The sequence below is a fragment of the Coturnix japonica genome, chromosome 2, assembly GCF_054131305.1.
Source record: "Coturnix japonica strain WE chromosome 2, WE-NBRP24, whole genome shotgun sequence".
NCBI classification, from domain to species: domain Eukaryota; kingdom Metazoa; phylum Chordata; class Aves; order Galliformes; family Phasianidae; genus Coturnix; species Coturnix japonica.
Genome location: NC_140664.1, coordinates 6,091,958 through 6,115,156, shown reverse-complemented (window position 1 = coordinate 6,115,156; position 23,199 = coordinate 6,091,958).

Here is a 23,199-nt window from a genome sequence, read left to right as displayed (position 1 = left end):
CACAAGCACACCAGCTTGTTAGAGCACTAGTATCACACCATACCAGCTACTATGATGAAAATTAACTCTACATAGCCAAAAACAGTGCAACATCCATCTTTTACAGATTTCTGGTGTCATGGAAATGCTCTATGTAATCCTCCCCACCAACATACAAAGATAATTCTTATAAAAAATAAAAATAAAATAATTCCTTTGTTTAAAAATTCCTAGTGAGTATTTTTGGAGGGTGATTCTATCACCATCAGAATTTGCGGTTCTTTATAATCTCTTGTATAATTTTTAGTAAAATTCTTGGAATCAAGTCAATTGCAGCTAGACTGAGGTGTGAGACAAATACCGCACTACCTAGGCCTCATACAGACTTCTCCATCTTACTCAGTCGTGATCAGTATAATTTGCTACTCTATGGACAAAGCCAAAACATACTCTAGGCAATGTAGCTTTCCCAGTGCTATTACCAAATTTCACGGCTTGTGAGATTAGTCTTTGACATCAGGTTATCTAGATCTTCTCCTTCTTCCTACTGAATGCAGTTGGACTAAATTAAAGTGTCTGCTTTCAGAATAAAATAAATGCCAGATGGGCAGTGAACTAAAAGAATCACAAATGGGCCTGAGTCTCGGGTTATCGTAATGTAGCCCAGCGGCACAGTTTGATGGACTTCACTGAAAACAGCCAAAACTTTGCAAGCCCAAATTTGACACAACCTTAGAAATCTCATCAAGGGCAGAGATGGAATCAATTATCTACTCTAGTAACTCAGAATGAGTAATGAATGACTTCACCATTCATCTTGCTCTGCGTAGTTCTCCTCCTCTGCCCTCTCTTCATTCTCATTTCTTAAATCCCAACAAGCTCCTCATACAGTTTCTGTTACATCACTTTCAGCTAGGCTCTCTTGGTAACTTTCCCTTGTGTCTTGCCTTGCCAATCTTTGAATATGAAAATTTTATAAACTTATGAAACAATAACTTGGATTCAGCGTGGAGATATTTTTACTCCTACAGAAAAGAGCTGCCTGGGTATGTCACAGATGAATTTTTGATGTTACAACACTGTTAAGTACAGCTGTTTTCCAGAAAAGACTAATCAACTCTGTCCTTAAAAATGCCATGATATTTAGTTACTTCCTAAGAAGATATAGCTGGTTTTATAGGAATTATACACACACACACATATACACACATATATATTTACATTAATATTCATGAGATATAGATATGCTCATCAGAATTAGTACTGTGCAACTACATATACAGTCAGTATCACTGATTCCAAACTAAAGCAGATACTTTAAGTAAGCTTCAAAAGTGAGCAGTCAGCTCCCATGTCCTAACCACACTGCAGATGACTGAACTTTAGAGGGATGAACTGCAGTTTTTCTTTCTGCTTATCTAATTTTGTTCCTTCATAAAGAATAATGTTGTCTTTGAAATGAAGACAGATGAGTAAAAAAGTGAAGCTCCATGCATCAGAGAGAAAGAGTTGCAAGTTAATTTTATAGGAAATATCAAAAAATAACAATCAAATCATCCAAATGATATATCCACAGCTTACTTTCCAACATCTTCCAATGAGTTAGATTATGTATTTCCACTCTAACAGGACTTAGAAACTGCTTCATATCAGATCTACTTTTCATCAATGAAATCAAGTGAAATCATGATACATAAGCACACAGACTGCTTAGTGCTTGCGCAAAATGTAAAATGCCAGTAGGATCAAGTGCAGTAAGCACTGTGGGATTTTAGGCGTGTTTCCTTTTCCTTTGTCCTGTGGGGCTGGATTGCAATTTTTGCTGGGTCTAATAGGACCTTAATGATAAAAATACATTTGGCAACTTTCTTTGGTTCAAACCATTTTCTTTGTTAGGCAGCTGAGTTTTCTCTTTTCCTTCCTTTCTTGCTTCCTTCTTTTTCCTTCCCTTCCCTCTTTTACTTTCCTTCCTTTCTTTTCCTCCCTCCCTTCCTCTCTTCCTCCTTTCCACCCTTCTTCATAGAATCAAGGAATCACCAAGGTTGGAAAAGACCTAAAAGATCATCCAGTCCAACCGTTCACCTATTACCAATAGCTCCCACTAAACCATGTCCCTCAACACAACATCCAGTTGTTCCTCTGTCCTTCTTTCCTCCCTCCCTTCCTCCCTTTCTCCCTTCCTTCTTTCAACTTTTTTTTTTTAATTAATTTAAATTCCACTGTTACAAGAAAAGAAAATTGAACTATTTTTTCCTTTCTACCTGATGCAGATCTGACAGATATACTGCTTCCCACTTCCTCCCACCTACTATCTTTTATTCAAAAATTTTACCAGTTTTTATTCCTAAGCAGGCCCAGCTCTGTGGGTTTCTATTTAATCAGAGTGCAATTAGACCCATAAAATCCAGTATACATTTTGTCTTACTGCAGAATCATCATCCTTCATCAACTATATGTCCCACTGCACAGTTTTCATACCACTGTTCTGTTCTCCCCTCTCCCCTTTTTTTGTCTCACTTAATGTGTTAATTTGGATGTACTGTGTGGTAATGGCAAGACAGCCCAGCTTCTGTGTGTCTCATAACCACAGCGGATTGATTAATATTTCCTCAGCCTGCTCCTACCTAGAATTTCTGGACATGTAAATGAAATCATTCTTTAATTATGTGCAATATTTAATTCTCGGAGGCATTAAACATCCATTCTCTCTATTTGTAATTATCGAAAATGCGAAACAGTATGAAGACATCAGGGACTCAAGCTTACCATAACAGGCATAAGCACAGGATATGTTATTGCATGGTACAAACATATATAGCTGGTAGGGCATCTGAAGTTGGAGCATTTGGATGAATGAATGATGAAGCACTGAGATCGCTTTCACTCTGCGGGTGTTGCTTTGTATTCTGCTTCCTGTACAGTAAAGCAATAATGTTGGTTTTTATTTTTCTTGTACTTTATGATCTTTCTGTAACAGTCATGTGTTAAAAGCACTGTTTCCTTAGCTGTTCATGTTTGCATTATGTTTCAAACACTGCACATGTCACATAGTTAATGTTTATAAGGAGGCTTCAAAGAAGTCAAAAGTAAATGAGAAGTCTCAGGGCTGAACCTCATGGTTTATTGATCAAGGTCAGAGAACTGGCCTCAGAGGTGTTGTTACAGCTTGGCAACTCCTTCACCAGAGACTGTGAAGAACAGTCAGGCTGGCAGTCTGTACCACAAGTGCAATGTCTCCTTTGCAATGTCTCCTCCACATCATTCAGGATGATTTGGAGACTCATACTGAAAGATCAAGCATGTTCTGGAATACCATGGCTCCCATCTCCATCCATTCCTGCATTTTGCTTTTGGCAGCAGTGCTGTCACACTTTAAGGCCATATAGTATTCAGAAAAATACTGTCAGCATCTTGTTTCTTTGAGACAGTATCTTCCAACTTCTGCTGAGTCCCAATCAGTTTGTTCAGTCTCTTCTCTAGGAAAGGAAAACACTATTTGACATGCTACCTTTGAAATGGGGATGAGTTATCCAAACACCTTCTAAAAACAAATGACCTCTCTCTATAGTAAGTAGAAAAGCCAAAGTCCCTCCCTGATCTGAATAGGATGAAGGGTGTTGATGGTGGCAGGAAGGGATTCTACAGATGTATCACCAGCAATAATGCAACAGGAGATCTGTTGAAAAAGGACATAGAAAAGGACGAAGTACTCATTGCTTTCTTTACTGGTAAGACTGCCCTTCAAAACACCCACATCCCTGGAAGTCTGTAGAAATTAAGGCTTGCCCTCAGTAGAAGGAAGTCAGGGAATATTAAGAGGCCTACAAAACTTCTCAGGACTTGATGGAATGCACTCATGAATGCTGAGGGATCTACCTGACATCAGTGCAAGTCCACTGTCAATCTTCTTTCATGGCGGGGAGAAGTTTCTTCTTACTGGAAGAAAGCAAATGTCATCACTTCTGTCTCCAAGAAAGAGAGTTAGAATTCAGGAAGTCTTACCTCAATCATTGGGAAAGTAATGGAGAAAAACCTCCCAGTAAGTGCATCGATACTCATGAAGGACAAGGTGATCATGTGAAGCTAGCATGGATTTTTGAACAGGAAATCATATTTAACCAGTCTGATATCATTCCATAATATGCTGACTGGCTTATCAGGGGAGAGCAATGGATGCTGTTTATCTCAACTTTAGCAAAGATTTTCACATCATCATAGATAAACTGATGAAGTAAGGGCTAGATAAATAGTGAGGTGGACTGAAAATGTGCTGAAATTCAGGGTTCAAGGACGTTGATCAGTGGCATGAAGTTGAGCTAGAGGCCAATCAGTGAGGTATCTTTGGCATGTATATTGCAGTAAGTATTGTTCAACAGCTTCTACCACAGAATGACAGAATTAAAGAATTGTTAGTTTGGAAGGTACCATAAACATTACCTAGTTCTAAGCCCCCAGCCATGGCCTGGTTGCCCCCCACCAGATCAGGCTGCCCAGAGCCCCATACAACCTGGTCTTGTATAACTCCAGGGACGTGGCATTCACAGCTTCTCTGGACAAGTTCTGGTGCTTCTCCACCCTCATAGCTAAGAATTTCTTCCTTATATTTAATCTAAATATACACTCATTTTGTTTAAGCCATTTCTCCTTGTTCTGTCACTAGACTTCCCAATAAGGTGTCCTTCTTCAACTTTCCTGTAGGCCCTCTTTAGGTACTGGAAAAGATTATGTGTCAGAATGCACCCTTAGCAAGTTTGAAGATGATACAAAATTAAGAAGAGCAGTTGATACACCTGAGGGTTAGGGTGCCATCCTGAGGGACAGGCTGGAGCAATGACCTGGCAGAAACCTCACGAAATTCAGATGCAGCCTTGTGCATCAGTACATACTGAGGGCTGACAGGCTAGAAAACAAATGTTCAAGGCAATGCATCCCCCTGAAAGCCAAGTTGCACATAATTCAGCAATGTGCCCATGCAGAAAAAGCCACCAGCCTTCCAGGCAGCATTAGGCGTACTGTCACTAGCAGGTCAAGGGAGGTGATCCTTCCCCTGTGCTTTGCTCTGTACTTTCCAGTACGGGAGGTACATGGAAATACTGGAGTAAGTGCACTTAATGGCCATGAGGATGGATAAAGGCTGGAGAATCTGAATAAAAACAGTGCATGAGAGAGCTGTGACTGTTTGTCCTGGAGAAGAGAAGGCTTGGGGGATCTCATATCTGCATAAATGTCTAACAGGAAGGAGAACAGATCAAATCTGACTCTTCACAGTGATGTCTAGTGGAGGGAATAGGCACAATCTGAGATGAGAAACATGAAATTCCATTGAAATACAAGAAAAAAATTAAAAAAAAAAAAAGAAAAAGAGCTTTTCAATGTGAGTGTGTTTAAACGCTGGATCAGGCTGTGCAGAGAGTTGTGGAATCTGCACCTTTGGAGATATATGAAACACAGATGGACACAGCCTTAAGCAACACACTTTGGTTGGCCTTGTTCTGAGAAAGGCAGATCTGCATTAGGTGCTATCCAGAGTTCCCATGCAGCCTCAGTGACTCTCTGAAAATTATCCCTCATACCTCTTACTAAGAGCAGAGTGTTTCTTCTGGTACGTGAAGAAGTTACAAGTTTTTTTTTAAAAACCTCACAAAGCCCTCACCTCTATAATAAAAGAGAATAAAAGTCTGACTACCTTCAAACAGCTTTAAGTAGTAACTTATTCTACTGACAGCAGCAAGTATTTAGACACCTGCTGGTTTCTGGACAAAGGGTCTGCTACCTCAGGCAAAAAGAAAAATAAATATACTGACTCTTAGTCAGAAGACCTTTTAGACTGTTGTTTTCTAGCCTGCAAGGCACTTAAGCTTTGTTGATTTCTTTTTTTCTAGGACTTTGTAGCTTTGTTGATTTTTTCTTTTTTATGGGCAGGATAAGGCTCAGTAAGAGGCTTTCAATGGAATGGATGTGGCTTTCAGTAGCTGCGTCTTAAAGTGACACATAGATGACTATTTTAAAAAGTGTGTGGTGTGCAGAGTTAGCAAAGGAGACATTGCATGAGTAATTCTCAAATTCCTGTTCTTTTCTGAGGTTCCTTCCTTATGACCTACGTAGGTCATTCCAAAAGTAATGCCTGTGCAAAAGTAATACTTCTGTGCAGAAAGTATTCAGTATATTTCTATAATAACAGCTGCATGCTTCTACTGTGTATAAAGGATCTCACAGGATCCTGTATGTATCTTCTCTACAGGGTAGACGCCATAAGTGCTGTCCTCAATTTTGCTGTCTAAAATAAGTAAGGGAATTTAAGTGCAACAGGGTATGCAAGGCAACAAAGCACATTTGCAACAGAGTAAGCCCTTTGACTTTCCCATTTATGGTGTGTGGATATATGTCCTTCTGAAAGTTGAATAATAACTAGAAAAGGTCTGTGAGACTTATTATATTTCACCTGACCATTTGCTCATCCTACTCTGTGTATTGTCTCCTAAACTGATGCATGAAATGAACTGAGACAGAAACAAGGTCATTTAAAATGAAAAAGGTTCCTGTCCACAGAAAAATAATGCTGCATCAGTTCTAAAAAACAGAATCTGGAGCATGAGAGCATGCGTAGACATGAAAGAGACTACAATTAGCTGGAGGAAGTAAAAGCAGTGATAAAAAGGAAAAAAAACAAAAAACAAACAAAAAACAAACAAAAAAAAACAACAAAAAAAAACCCCAAAAAACTATGTATTTTTTATGCTTTCAACTGATTAATATGACAACCTGGAAATACCAATATGATGTTTGTGCCATTAGTAGAACTCATAATTCCAGTACTGTGAACACATAGTGCCAGGGAAGATAATTTTGAGCCAAACTTTCCGTAACACCTGGTGTTAGGAAAATATGCTTTCTATTTTTCCTTCCATTTGAAAAGGCTTTCCAGAGTTGATTTTTTTTTTTTTTTTCACATGAGAGCTCTGCGATCTTATTTTCTATATGAAAAAAACACTCATTATATATACTCAAAACTGTCACTAATCATGAACTCCCCTTAAACGAGCAAGACAACCTCAAGGTGACTTTCATTTAATGGGCTCTACCAGACACTTCACTCATAAGCTTGTATGACCTTGAAACCTGAGGCATAATTACTTATGCACAATTAGTTTTGTTGAGTTTAACTCATTTCATTGGGCAAGGACATCTGACATTCAGATAAAGCAGGTCCTGATCCAAACACTATCCTGGATTCTTCAGAAATGTGAATGTTCAAAACAACACCTCTTCACTTACTCATGTGACTGCACCATTCTGAGCTGAGCCAGAATCCAAAAATAGAGCTGCTAAGATACTAATATTATTAGTATCCTACATTCATATAGTCTTTTTCAGCAGCAGATCTTCAAATACTACCTGAAGGAATTCAGGCCTACCAGCACCTCTTCTAATGCACGAGTGGATGTCTGTGGGCACAAAATGATACGCTCAGGATCACCCTGCTACAGAACACGGTTCAAGCTGCTGTTCCATAGCCAGAGCTCAGTATTGTATCATAAAACTATAATGTAATTATTGTTGGCCATCTGCCAGCTGCCCACCCAGCCATAATTTCACTCTTGCTCCGTCTCCACATTAAGTCTGCTGTTGTTGCCATTTCTAGGTCCAGCAAGTAACCACAAGATCAGACCAAAGATGCAAAACCGCAGAGCAGATAGATGTCCAAGTGCACCAGCCAACACAAAGGCAGCCACGTTAACATTATCAGCTGTCACAGATAGAAACTACTCTCATAAGAGAAAAGCAGCAATATATTTACCGACAGAATACTGTGATCTGACAAAGCTTAACTGTAATTGAGACAGCAACTTAACAAGGTTTTAGATGGTGAAGTGCACTTGATTATTGACTACAGAGAGGGTAGGACGGAATATGCTCGTCCAAGAGAACTTGTTGAGTCCTGAGGTTCATGGTGAACCCTCTTGCTTTCTAAATGCCTCCTCAGCGGAAGCTGAGTATGGCTTAATCCGCTATGCCCAGATTTGATCACCGATTTATATCTAAGGGATTATATGGCCACAATCAATCAAAGATATAATATTAGCAAAATTAAGAAACTTAAAACAAAATATAAGCCACCTACTAGTCTGTATCAGCAAGGAGTCTCCTGACATAAAGATGTAAGGGATTTTTGTGCAAGCATAACATTGAGAAGCATCCCTAGTCCAGGGGAGATCCTGATGTACAGCCTGCTGCCATGCAGGAGAGCTGAAGGGGCTCTTGGGCTGCTCAAGATCATTGACTCATGATCATAGTTTTCAGTGCATGCTCAACTGGCCTTCAGCTGTTGAACCAGATGTCTTTTATCTGTTATTTGAGCACCTGATTTGAGATAAATTAGAAGTTTCTATCTGTTTTAGCAAGGCCTTGTGTGTAGTGGACAGACTGCAGGAGCAAGTTGAAGGAGGTGTGGGAGCACATCAGCACATGCAGAGATATGTAAGCTACTAATGGCTTGATCCTGTTCCTCATTTCCAGATGATGAGGACTGAGATTTTCTTATGGTCATGCATACTTTAAGTAACTAAGCACAAATTCAGGCCCACTGATCTAATAATCAGCTTTAACTTCATGTCTTTCCACATACTGTCTGGCTAGTCCAGCTTGAAGTTCAGGAGCATATCAAACAGCACAGAGAGCAATGTCACATGAGAAATGGGAATAGGATTTAATAAGAAGACAGCACAGAAGGCAGCTCTCCATTTTCCCATGTTTGTTCCAGCTTGATCCATATGGATCCTTCCTTTTTCAATATCTGGCTTTTACCTAACTGTCCTATAATAATTTCCACACACTCCCCAAATTCCCTCAAGCATCCTATAAGCAGCTTAATGCAACCCCTCAAGTCCTCTCAAATATCCTTTAATCAGTTGTCTCTTTCCTGTGGGTGTTTCCTATCTTATCAGTTACTAAGTTCTGGCTGAACCACGTCAAGGCTTTGAATCATTTTGTCAGTAGCCCCTCAGACAGTGACCTGAGATTTCCAGACTTTGCTGTTGTCTGTTATCTCATGTTGTCCTTTGGGCTTGTATATCTAGATGTTTAATTTATTGTTTTCCCTGTCTCATATCTTTGCCCATTATCTTTGTCTCTTATGCTGATAGCTGTTAACCAGATGTCCTTAGATTCCATATATCCTTGCATCAGTCAGTGTTTGGATTAAAGTGTCTGAATTAAAAGGAAACAGACAGCAAGCATAGAGTAGACCTGAAAGCATGCTAAAGGCTTTGGCTCCAGGGGCTCAGCTCAACAGCTGAATTCTTAATTCCAGTTTCCAAGAGGTGCCAAGCCTCTTCCCTCTCCATATTTATCAGCTACTCATACACATTAGAGGAAAGATCAAGGCTATGTGGAAACGAATATATTGTATATTCAGAGTGCAAACAGATGTATAAAGGTTAGTGAGAGCTAGTCTCAATCTCATGACACTTTCTATGAAATTACACAAGAAATGCGAGATAAAGTATGATCTGGTTTTTAGTTTTATATTTGGCCTAGACTCTGAGCCTCAAAGACCAAACAGTTAATCCGAAATCATGCAGGAATTTTATGACAGATGGAGAACTGGACTTTTCACTCTCAAGTCTCAACTTAGTGATTCATCAGCATGAAAAATCTCCAAATTCAAATTTGCAACACTCCTCAAGTGTTAGTGTACCAAGTTCAAAGATGAAAACATCACTCTCCCATGGGATACTCCACAGACTCCCCTAAGGGCTGCCAAGTTCTTCTTTTTTTAGAGTCCAGTAGGGTCTTCAAAGTTTCCAGTCACAGAAAAACACTTCATCTTGTTCCCAGCCAGCCTAGGGGCTACTTTTGTGTCAGTATATGCTTCACTGAGGTCTTACCCAGCTCTAATTAAAGAAGACAGAAAACATCAGGGAAAATAAAGAAATACATATTTTAACCCTATTTTATCCACATGAGCTAAATTCAGTTAGCAATGATACGATGGCATGTTACTCAGTTACCGATGACTACTTTGTTGTAATGCTGCACCGTTGTCTTATATGCTGTGATGCCTACCCAACCCTCCATAGTTAATTATTTGGCTGTCAGGTCCATAGGAAAATCTCCTCACTTCACCTCACTGCCCGTGAAGTCAAAAGCCTGAGGGCAAGTTACACTAATACATAAATGCTATCTGCTTTGTGGTGTCAATGATTCTTACTGATTCCTTACCAGCTGTCTGTGATCCCTTCTGTACTCACCAGATCTTGATCATGGACAAGTGCATCACGACCCACATACTGAATAATACTTTCCTTATCTCTAACCCAAATCTACATCCCTTGTGTTTAAAGCTATTACCCCTTGTGCCTTCACTGTATGTCCTTGTAAAAGGTGCCTCCCCATCTTTCCTGTAGGTTTAATTTACACACTGGAAGGCTGAAATAATGTCTCCCCAGGACCAACTCTTCTCCAGTCTGAACAAACCCTCCTCTCTCAGCCTGCCTTCACAGAGGGGGTGCCTTAGCCCCCTGATGATCCTTGTGGCAGACTGCAATGAAGAAACAGACACCTTGCTGGAAAAGTTTGATAGCTGCTTAATACCCTAACCACTGTTGCTTATTCTTTGTGAGTGCAGGTTCTCCTCTAAGCGGTTAGTAGTTGGTTTTTGGCTGTTTTAATTTATCCCATTAAGCATGGATAACAACAGTTATCAACTCATGGGTAGCCCTTAACTCAAGTTTAATGCATGTAGTTATCTACACAGGGAGCCTAAGCTGCAAGCATAAAAATGGTGAAAATCTGATAAGTTCGTTTAGTATGAAACCAGCTGAAGGATATTTAAACCTGTTTTGAGTGATGAGTACATCCAAATCTAATATAGTCCTCATTTCTGTCAGTAGAAAGTTTCCTCTTGACTTAAAATTAATCATGTAATGTTTTGTCTATAGACCCATGGGCAGATCCTTCACTGTGAACATCTTCTGACTGTAATCACAGATCTATAATGCAGAGAGGAATTATATGAACTTATGTTTATACTCTCTAAAATCAAATACGGTGTGAGATCTAATCTGAGACACCGCTCCTGTAAAGTGATGGTAGGCAGGACATACATTCTCTGAGAAAAGAGTTCATCTCTCTCTCTCTCTTTTTCTTGGTGTTTTTGTTTTTTTTTTTTGGGGGGGGGGGGGGACAGGGGACGGACAGATATTGAAGAACTAGAGCCAAGCTGAAAAAAACTTGAACACCTGCTTTTGCAGAATATAAAATAAACTTTTCCCTTCTCCTCTGTCACTCTCATATAGTGCAAAGATAGCATGAACTGCACCAGCCCTCATTTAGTAATGCTTTTACTTGTTAGCCCTGAGGTAAGTAAATAGATGCATGCTGACTAGAGCATGGAAAAATGAGGTCTCTCTTGATGTTTAGCATATTAAATCATTATTTTTCAGCTTGAAAATGTTTTCTTTGCCTGCTGACCCTACCAAATTTTTCGGTTACTCCAGGCAAAAGAGTAAAAACAGAAAAAAAGTCATTTCTCTGCTAGATGAGGAAATTTAAAACTCAGTTTAATTCTGAAGTAGTGGTTCAGCCCATAGTTGTTTGGAAAAAAACCAGCCTATAAGCAAGGGAATTGTCTAATTCTGTTCAGGTTCCTCATTCTCTCTCATACCCATAATGAATTGTTACATAGATTAAACAGGAATTAATTGTGTGACATTTTTTGCCATGTGCTGTGGATAGTTACACTAAGATTTTCTGATGGAATCCAAGCAATGTTTTCAGTTCCTCCTCATTTACTATAGCTCTTTCCCAAGTTTTCTTCACATTCAAGCACTTGCAGTGTGGTTTCATGCATAAAAATCAGGTTACATAAGAAGTAGGAACTTCACTTTCATCCTCTCTCGGTAATAGATGAGCAAGTCAGACAGGAAATCAGTTTGCTTTCATACAGGGTATATTTAAAAATTTATATTGCAACGATATTGCATCCTCCCCAGGTTTAGAGGAAAAAGCATGGTTTGATAAAGAAGCATCCTGTATCCAATGCATGATTTGAGTGGAATCTACTGCCCATGTATAACAGGAAACAGAACCATTGACAATATCAATCCTATTGTTAATCATTCTGTTGAGAACAGCTATTTATGATTCTTCCAGTAACTATGGCTTACCTGATTTGAACTTGAAGAACCCTGAATGATCCTTGAGGGATAAAGGAAATACCAGATTATCCCAAAAGTCACATTTCATCTGAGAGCAAAATATGGAAATACCATTAACGCCATAATGTCCTGTTGCAGTAAATTGGGGAGAAGCAGTAGAAATAAGCAAGAAGGTTTCTGACAATTTCCCATCCAACTAAGCAAATATAATTGAGGAGCAGTCAGCCCGTCCTGGAAGAGATGAGCTGGGTGCAGCCCTTCCAGGTGTGTTGAAATGGGGTCCTGGCAAAGTTGTCATAGGAAAGAGGAGAGTACCTAGGTGGTTCCCCTCATTCCACGAGGACAAGGAGGTGGATTCATAGGCTTAGAGCCTAACCCACCTTCCTAGGCCCCGCTCCAAGCTTCCTCCAAAACACAAGAACCAAAGATGGAGGATGACAGAGGTGACATTGGCTGAGACATCTGTCCTGACAGAGGTGCTTTCTGGAGGTCTGTACCATACTATAGACTCCTCTACTGCTGATGTTACTGTGGAGAGGACTGAGTATGGGGAATAAAGTGGACGTTGTTCTCTACACAGAAGGGGCAGTATTTGTGATGACAGCAAATCCATTTGTAAGTCTGGTGTAGAAGAAATTGTTTCTGCTGGATTTAATGAAGGAAAGAAGAGCACTGTGAGGTGAGGGAAGTTTGCCCTTCTGGCACTATAACTCTCATTCTGTTCTACAGGCAGTGAAAACTTTGGTATCAAGAACAGTGACATCAACATTAAACGTACTTTTTTCCTCTTTTTTCAGTTAATAAATAAATAAATAAGTAAATGAGAAAAAAAATCTGAAAGAAATGGATAAAAGTGCATAACTTTCCACAGGCACTTCTCCTGTGAAGAGAGAAAACATTCTAGGTGGATGCTGAGTTGAAAGAATTCAGGAGTGAATGTGTCAGTTAACAGTGATTTGACTTGAATGATTACTTCCCAGAGGAAAGAGATAACTCATAAAACTTTCCTTCTGGAAGCTCTTAGATTCCAGCTAATTAATTGCAGTGAGGTATCTTTTAAACTAGAGGTGTGCCAAGACAGATCCGGTCGCTTCTGAAACACTTGCTGTTGCCAACTCTTGCATTATTGTAAGAAGACCCATATCCAGCATGTATCAATGCAAAAATCCTTGGTAGCATGATGTTAGTATAGAAATACAGCAGATTCTTAATGAAAAATAACATTTCAATGAAAACAAGAAGGAAGCACAGAAAAAACTGCCCTTGGTATGAAGCCTTCAAAAAGAAACTGGGGATTGTTCAGTCTGGAGAAGAGGAGGGTCAGGGGAAACCTTATCACTCTCTGCAACTCCCTGAAAGGAGGTTGTGGTGAGGTGGGAGTCTGCCTCTTCTCCTAGGTAACAATGATGGGATGAGTAATAGTTTTTAACTGGTGCTGGAGTGGTTCAGATTAGGTATTATGAAAAATTTGATCTCCAAAATAGTGGTGAAGCTTTGGAATGGGCTTCCCAGAGAGGTGGGGGACTCACAATCCCAGGAGGCATTCAAGAAACATATAGATCTGGTACTTAGGGACATGGTTTAGTGGGAAATATTGGTGGTAGGTGGATGGTTGGACTAAATGATCTTAGAGGTCCTATATGGAGGACTGTATGAGCTTAGGGAGGCCTTTCAGAGGCATCTAGATTAGCAGGATCTCTGGGCTGAGGTGAATGGGATGAAGTTCAACAAGGTCAAGTGCCAGGTCCTGCACTTTGGCCACAATAACCCCATGCAGCACTATAGGCTGAGTGGCTGGATGACTGTGAAGAGGAAAGGGACCTGGGGGTGCTGGTCGATGCTTGCCTGAACATGAGCCAACAGTGTGTCCAGGTGGACAAGAGAGCCAAGGGCATCCTGGCCTGTGTAATAAATAGCGTGGCCAGCAGGAGCAGAGAGGTGATCAGCCCCCTGTACTCAGCATTGGTGAGGCCACACCTTGAGTATTGTGTTCGGTTTTGGGCTTCTTGCTACAAGAAAAACACTGAGGTCCTGGAATGTGTCCAGAGAAGGGCAACAAAACTGGTTAGGGGTCTGGAGCACAAGTCTTATGAGGAGCGGCTCAGGGAGCTGGGATTGTTTAGCCTGGAGAAGAGGAGGCTCAGGGGAGACCTCATCACACTCTATAACTTCCTGAGGGGAGGTTGTGATGAGGAGGAGCTTGGCCTCTTCTCCCAGGAAACAAACAGGACCTGAGGAAATGGCCACAAGTTGTACCAGAGGAGGTTTAGATTAGACATAAGGAACAACTTTTTCTCTCAGAGAGTGGTTAGGCGCTGGAATGGCTGCCCAGGGAGGTGGAGTCGCCATCCCTGGCAGTGTTCAAGAGGTGTCTGGGTGAGGAGCTATGAGATATGGTTTAGTAGCTTGTGGTAGCAATGGTAATGGGAGGACGGTTGGACTAGATGATCTTGTAGGTCCTTTCCAACCTTGTGATTCTGTGAATCTAGTGATGGTGCAGCTTTAGACATGTAATTTCATTGGTTTTTAGGATCTTGCTTCATAAATGGCCTTGTAACAGCCATCCTTACCAACCTGGAGAGTGTTCCTTTTTCTTCCATCTCTTACACTTGGCTTGAGACTCCAGGGGTAGGCTTCATTAGCTATGAAAAGTCTGTTTCTACTTTCATTGTGTATACCTAAGGGCTTTGAAGCACAACTTGAGTGTGCTGATCTAAGCAGAAGGGAGATTTGTGGACTCCAAGAATTACACTGAGGCTGTGGGATGCTACAAGGTGGGCCAACATCATATGAGTCTCTTTCCAAGTAAAGTGCAAACTGATATGTTTGACTTCAGTCCCTCACAGCAGCTCCCCTAAATGTGGTAGCTGATGTGTACTTTCTCTTGCTTGTGAAATTAAGTAAATAAAGAAGTTGTCTTCCACAATCTTCAGCCCTGTACCAGGTGATGTAGGTGTGGTATGCCTACACTGTTATACTCAAGAGAATAAAGATTCCAGTTTATCTGGAGTTATCCAGATAAAGAGCTGCATAGACAAATACACTTGCTTTTTAACTAGCAACAGCAACTCATGACAAAACCCTTGCAAAGCATCCCGAAAACCAAATAAGAGCTTATACTGTTTGTTTCTTTTTGGTTTTCATTTCTATTTTAACCTGTGGTCTTTCTCATGCTGAGTAGATTGACCCAGACTAACCCTTCCCAAGTTTTTGGATGATATAAAGGATGTTCAGGGTGATAGCTAGTCTTAGAAAAGCCTTGATATGTAGCTTGTCATTCATGTACAGTTCAGCATGAAAGACTGAAATTAGTGGCAAACAGTTTTGTTTTGATTCTATATCCCTCACCAGAAAGGAGAACTAAAAAAAAAAAAAGTACAGTGACCTAAATAAGCTGTATTTTATCTTGCTTAGAAATGAAAAGCTAAGTGAAACTTCTGTGTTTATAGCCCTGAGCCCCACAGAGCCACAGATGGAGGTTGCCACTTTGAATTTCTAAATGAACGTTGTTCCTTAAAAAGTGAAGAGGAATAATAATAGGTGGCAGAAAACTTGCTCAACTATTCTGTTAGAAAGATGTAGGAAAAAGACATAATAGTGATTATCACAAAGTGGGAGAAAAAGGTGGAAAAATAAACTATGATTTCAAAGCCATAAAAGCACTTGGGAGGCGGTTTTTCATCCACCTTTTCCTGCGTCTGACTTTTGCACATCAGAGCAGAGAGATCTCAATAGAAAGACAGCTGGAGAAGATTGATGAGAGCTAACAAGACCAGAGTTTTCTTTTACAAGTGACTCTGCATTTTGATTTAATATTCAGGCCTATTCGATGCAAAAGCATAAAAGTTTCATTTCTGATTGGAGACAGAGCCCAGGCAAATGGGAGTGCACAGAATGTGAGGTGGGAATTGTACAGCCTGGGGTGGCTCTGCTTAGGCCCACTTCCACCCCCCATGCTCACATTTGCCCCCAAGGTAGCTCCCTTCCTTGGGTATACAGCCAGATAGACTGCCTGAGGTGCTCACCTAACAGGGTTCACAAGCTACAACTCCTGCTGATTTACTTTAAAACACTGGGTTATAAATTGTAGAGCTTCAACAGCTGCTGTAAGAGCAGATGAATCATTTCTGCAGATTTTCATTAAGAAAGGGGTCAGAATAAATGTTGTAGCCAGAATATATCACAACTATCCTGAATTAAGCTGTAATCTATCCTGAAACAGAGTCCCAGCATTTTGTGCTCATGTTAAGAATTGACTGCAGTGGAGTTTAAACATTCATTTTTAGATAAGCATATGCTTATGAGGCTTCTCAGGTGACATACAGTTAAAAATCAGGATCTCAGCTAATTAAAACAGCCAGGTCATCCTGAAAGCAGCTTTGCTCTAGTTAGGAATGTCTTTTTTCATTACTGAAATAACACCAAATTTGTAGGATGTAAAATCACAGAATCACAGAATCATAGAATCACAGAATGACCCGGGTTGGAAGGGACCTCAAGGATCATATAGTTCCAACCCCGCTGCCTAGCAGAGCCACCAAACATACACATTTACTAGATCAGGTTGCCCAGGACCCCGACCAACCTGGTCTTGAACACCTCCAAGGACGGGGCATCCACAACCTCCCTGGGCAGCCTGTTCCAGGGCCTAACCACTCTCCTAGTGAAGAACTTCCCCCTAACATCCAACCTAAATCTTCCCTCTTTTAACTTAAAACCATTTCCCTGTGTCCTGCTATTGTCAGCCCTTTGTAAAAGTTGGATGTTGGATGGAAAAGTTGGATGTAAAAGTTGCTGTTCCAATAGTTTATCCCTACTAAAGAATCCAGACTGCTGGATATAGTTAGGGTAGGAAGAAGGCTAAAAGAGATCATCCTATGTATGCAGTCTTGATAACACAATCTTCGTGAAATCAAGAAAGCTCTTAAATATTTTAGTCCATTAGAAAATTCTTCTGAGATTGAACATTATATCAGCGATATGACCAGTGAATGACATCATGATGGTGAACTTGTGGTTTACAGTGGCAAGGAGAAAATAAACCAGAACACTTGACAACAGATAGTTCAGTCTAGGACCAAAGTCCATGAGGGTACATCCCAGTTCAGCAGTCATATTTGCAGATATTTGGTTAATGATCTCAAACCCATCAAACTCCTGTTTAACTCTCTGTAACTTCAGGACAAAGGAAAGTCCTCCTAATACCTCAAGCACTAGCCCGTGACTTATTTTTGCAGTACATTCAGTAAATACATAGTGTGTTGCAGAACACATGCACAAAAGCTTAAAGCATGAAACCTTGCTTTATTTTATTTTATTTTATTTTATTTTATTTTATTTTATTTTATTTTATTTTATTTTATTATTTGTTTATTTTTGGTGACAGTAATATTCAAGGTCCATTTCCAACAAAATCCTGGGCTCTCAGCTAATCCCTATATTTCCCAAACAATCCTGCTTTCTTCCCATTTCTCCCTTAGTATCTCAATGTCTGTTTGGTTCTCTCTGCTTCTAAAGCACTCATATCCAGCTTTCTCCTTCACTCTATTTTTCCTGAGGCTATTTTTACACGTATTATGGTTTATAACCCTGAAGGCAGCCCTTTCACTCTGACTAACAGAACTGCCGTTGCAAATTTTGATGGCTTTTCCTGTATAGACAATAACAATAGCAAAGACTCTTTATCTTTCAGAGGGTTTTCTGGAGTGGTCATCTATGGCATGTCACTTCCAATGTGAAAAGCTTTCTGAGACTCACTCTTTGAGTATACCTGACCTTTCGTTCAAGCTGAGAACGTTTAGACTCACTGTATCAAACTGTAATCTTGGGTCTTGATCAGTCCCAGTGAAACTCGACTGCTGTCACATGGATGTGTGGCTTGAAATCTGATGTAAGTGGAGTGTGAGTCCTTGGCTGATTTACAAGTTAAATCTAAGTGTTCAAGCTTGCATCAAGTGTAGACAGAAAATAATAAGGAACATACTCCTGTGAATGTCTTGCTCGTGGATGCCTATATCACAGGAAGTAAAAGAGTTACGTTTCTTATATCAGTGAGAAATGGTCCTCATATTCTTTTACTGGTTAGAAGGGAACCCACCTTGGTGATGACAGCACCTAGATGATGGCAGCTACGGTCTCCTTGCCCACTTCAGATCAGTGTACCTGGCTCAGACCAGAATCACCATCCACTTATATGTAAAAACAGATGTGGATTTCGCAGTGTTAAAGAGCTTGAGCTGCATGGCTCATCACTTAAGGCAGAAAGAAAAAAAAAAAAGGAAAAAAATAATGTAACATCTCAGCTCCCCAGCAGCTTTGAATCGAGGCACTGCAGTACTTTACAAGCATCTTTCTGCACCACAGTAATTTTCTCATGATTTTCTCACTTCAGTTCCCAGTCTATTGTAACAGCTGGGTTACAAGGGGAGTGAGTTGGCCCTGAGGTCTCCTGTGACCACTCCTTCTTACATTGCACTTCTGCTCCCTCCCATTGGGAAGGGAGTTACACTGGCTGCAGCTTTTATTTTCATTCTTATTCAGTCCCTAGCAGTTCCCTTTGATGCCTCCTGCCATCTCTCTCCTTCTTGCTGTGCTTTGACAGCTTGCTACTGCAGGCACAAGTAAGATCATGCTGTGACGAGCTTCCTCAAAGCAATGTCTTGCTGGTAACAGGTATCTGCAGTGGAGGCTGGCAGAGAACTGCTGTAGGGAGACAATATGCTCCTCTCTGTCTTTTCAGATTTATCCCCTCTTGGGACTTACAAGGCCACCCCTCTTGACCAGAAATGTCAAACCACAGTTTGAAGCTGGCAGCAGATAAACTGTGACAGGGTTCAACTCTGCAAACCCTGAGAGCAGCAGCTTGCATTGATGTGGTTCCCAAAGGTCTGTGTCTGCATTAGGAGGGCAGCTGATCTTTCCCCTGAAGTGTTTAGTACTGAACATGGCACAAAGGTAAAACACTGACTGAGGACGTAATCCTGTTCCTGAGTTTAAGTAAAAGGAGTTATTTCTTCTCATTAAACTGTTTTAAAAACAGGTTTTAGAAATCAATATGTGGGAAAATAAATGATGGAAAGAATGTACGTCACCTTTAAAAATTAAGACTGAAGAACTTACTTATATGTTTCCCATAAATTAATATTAGAGGAAGAAATTAGTGTGCCCCAGTGGTGCAGTGGTAGAAGTGTCGCTTTGCAACACAGGAGGCTCGAATCCCAGGAGTTGGACTCAATGATCTCTAAGGTCCCTTCCAACCCGCACGAGACTGTGATACTGTGATACTGTGAAATGGCACAAAAGAAACTCATGTTCATTTGTATTTAGTATTCTGAGGGCATATGCACATTTGTGGCATATGATGTAAGAGACAAGATCCAACTTTCAGTGACTTGTAAGAAAAAAGTCATTGGAAACACTACTACCTCTACATACATATAGAAAACCAAAGGAGTAACACAATAATATTAGTGGAATATATGTAAGGGGGTACATAAAGAGAGGTGAAGTCTGGGAAGAGTGGAAAACAAAAACAAACTAACTAAATAATATTTTTGAAATTTTTGTGGCTTCTTCTTATTAAATTATGCCTACCTACAAGTGATCTGGGCCATAAAAATGAAATTATCCTGCTCTAATACTTAGCAACACCCTCACTGTTTAATCAGACTGGGATACTGTCATCCATACACTAGCAGGAAAGATGGGGGGAAAGCACTTCAGGTCAGCCTATCACAGTGTGTTACATTCAAAACTCTTTCCTGAAGAGTAAAGCAAGCTGAGACTTGTAAAAATGAGACTTGCATTGTAATTAGAAATCCTTGGAGACAAGACTGTTTTCAGCACACAGTTTTTAAACATATAAATTATTTGTTTGATGTCCTTGAACATTTCTGCAAAAGGTTCTTTGCAAGAGTGTTTTAAACGTTAAGTGGAGGGATCCATCCAAAGACACACTAACAGCCTATTGTTGCTGCAGATACAGACATTTTTCTTTTGCACTCTGAACTACCACAATTCCACGGTAACTATTCAAACCCCTTATAAAGGAATTAAAGTTCATGTGAAAGCAGAAAAAATACTGGAGAAGTCAATGCAGCATTTTTCTGCTCCCTTTCAACATCTTTCTTTTCTCTTAGCCCTCTTTTGTTTCCAGGTTTTAAGTCTAGTTGAAGAAATAGCCATTGATGCAGTCAAGGTGTTTACTCTCTTTCTACACAATATGTTAAGGTTGATGTAGTGCTTTATATAAAAGTTACAGATAAAAGTTACTCTTAATATTCATAAGAATTTTAAACCTGATACTAATACAGAACTGTTGTCCTTAAAGTTGCAACAAAGCACAATCCTCAAGGAAAAAGTTATGAAACAAATAATTTTTTTAGATAACACGATTATTCACTTCACATAAATTTAACACTACACTCTTTGTGCAGTGTGTGATCTTTTCTCTTAGTCCCCATAGACATAAATGGCTGTGGCAAAATGTCATAAAAGTAACAGAAGCTTTGGAAAACACTAAGCATTAAGGATGCTGAATTTAATATTCTGCTTTTGTTTTGGATGGCCTACTTACTCTTCAAAAGCCTTCCTGTGTCATAACATGCAGAGAGGGGATGAAGAAGCTATTAAACTATATTTAGTCAGTTATCAAACCTCAGCTGTAAACACCAACAAACAATATTCATAGAAGCCTTGAGATGTCTGAAAAAAAGAAAAAAAAATAAAAAAAAAATAAAAAAAACCCATAAGACATGGAGCAGTCATCTTCCATTCAGAAGAGTATGTATTGCACATCATGGGCTACCACTGGTTCTGCCTCCAGGTACTGGACTGAGATTACGTCACAGGTTGATGAGTATGAAGGGATCTCTACAGAGATCGCCTGAAATAGCTGCTCTCCAGAAATCACCTGTTGGAGATCATGTGCCCTTTTGCCTGAAACTCTGTCATTTTTTAAAGAAATCAGCTCTTTCATATGTTAGAACATGCCTTAATGTCTTAGGCATGTGCTAAATGGTAATGGATGGAAATGAAAAATATGCAAGAGGAATAATGTTGTTATTGACTGAATGTATTAAAATTCAATGTCTTCATGTGTTTCCAGCCACTCTTGATATTCTTCCTTCTTTTCTGTTTTGTATCACCAAGCTCTACATTCCTACAGATTCACAAATTCTCCATCCCTGGAAACATTCAAAGCCCGGCTGCAAGGGGCACTGAGCAACCTGATCTAGCTGTAGGTGTCCCTGTTAATTGCAGGGGAATTGGACTAAATGACCTTTAAGGGTCCTTCTAACTTAAAAGACTTCATGATTTACCTCTTTTAGTTCAGGAGCTTTCCATATTCCCATGTTTATTAGGACCCTTGGGGGATCTCAGTTGCCGATGTAATTCTACAACAACCAATGTTTGATACTCCTTTAGTCTTGCAGGCTGAGCCTTGACATTGCAACAATTCAGGTGTGTTCTGCTGAACTACCTCACTGAACTACCTTCAGTGCCCTCAGGCAAAGAAGTTTCTTGTATTGCAAACAAATTTCAGCATCTTTAGTAAAAGGCAGACTTTATTTGGAAATTCAAAATGTGAGAACTAATTCTTTGCCTCTCCAAGGTTGAATTCAATGTTGTATGATTCATTCTCAAGAATGAATATAACTTCACAATATGATATGGTGTGTCCCGGTGGCGCAAGTGGTAGGAATGCCGCGTTGCAACACTGGAGGCCCTGGGTTTGAATCCCCCCTTTGGCGCAAGTGGTAGAAGTGCCGCTCTGCTACACAGAGGCTCAAATCCCAGGGGGTTGGACTCGATGATCTCTAAGGTCCCTTCCAACCCGCACGAGACTATGATACTATGATATGATTTTGAATTGATGATATCTACACTATCTGCCTATCTTTTCAATCCCTTGTTCTTCTCCTTTCCTGGGGAAAAAAAAAAAAAAAAGTTAGTTCTTCAAAAAGAACTGTTTTATATTCTAATTCCAGTAGCATTGATACATTTCTAAATTATGAAGTTTGTAACTTTAAATAAACTTATTTGAGAGTGTATAATTGCCATAGACTTGATTAAGTTATTTGATTTTGCCTTATCAACAAAAATCTTTCAAAGAAAATCAGAGATGATTCAGCTTGACAGTCTGGAAGGAAACAGTGACTTTGGGGTGCTGGAACACTCCTTTTTGTTTTGACTTCTCTTAAAAATAACATAACAAAATAACAAAAATAACTTCTTGTCACAAGTACTTAGTGAGCAACTAGAAAAGATGCCCTACTAGATCTGCTGTTTGAGAACTGGGAAGGATTTGTGGCATATGTGCTGGTAGCTGGTTGCTGTGGCCACAGTAATGATGAAATTTTCAAGTTCAAAGTTTTTGATATAAGTAGAATGGAGGTCAACCAAGATGCATCTCTGGACATTGAGAAAGCAAACTTTAAGGTTCTTAGGGAGCTTGTTAGCAGTGTCGTCTGGGAGTCTGATGAGGACGGTACAGGGTTTTATAAGAGCTGGCAATTCTTCAAGGATCACATTCTAAAAGCCCAGGAGCAGGCAGTCCCATTGCGCTGCACGTCAAGCAAATGGGGCACAAGATCAATGGGAAATCTCCCCTTAAACCATGGCAGGAAAATATATATGAGCTCTGGAAGCAACATCCTTTTTCTTTTTTCTTTTTTCTTTTTTCTTTTTTCTTTTTTCTTTTTTCTTTTTTCTTTTTTCTTTTTTCTTTTTTCTTTTTTCTTTTTTCTTTTTTCTTTTTTCTTTTTTTTTCTTTTTCTCTTCTTTTTCTCTTTCTTTTTCTTTTTCTTTTTCTTTTTCTTTTTCTTTTTCTTTTTCTTTTTCTCTTTCTTTTTCTTTTTCTTTTTCTTTTTCTTTTTCTTTTTCTTTTTCTTTTTCTTTTTCTTTCTCTTTTTCTTTTCCTTTTTCTTTCTCTTTTTCTTTTCCTCTTTTTCCTTTTCCTTTTCCTTTTCCTTTTCCTTTTCCTTTTCCTTTTCCTTTTCCTTTTCCTTTTCCTTTTCCTTTTCCTTTTCCTTTTCCTTTTCCTTTCCCTTTTCCTTTTCCT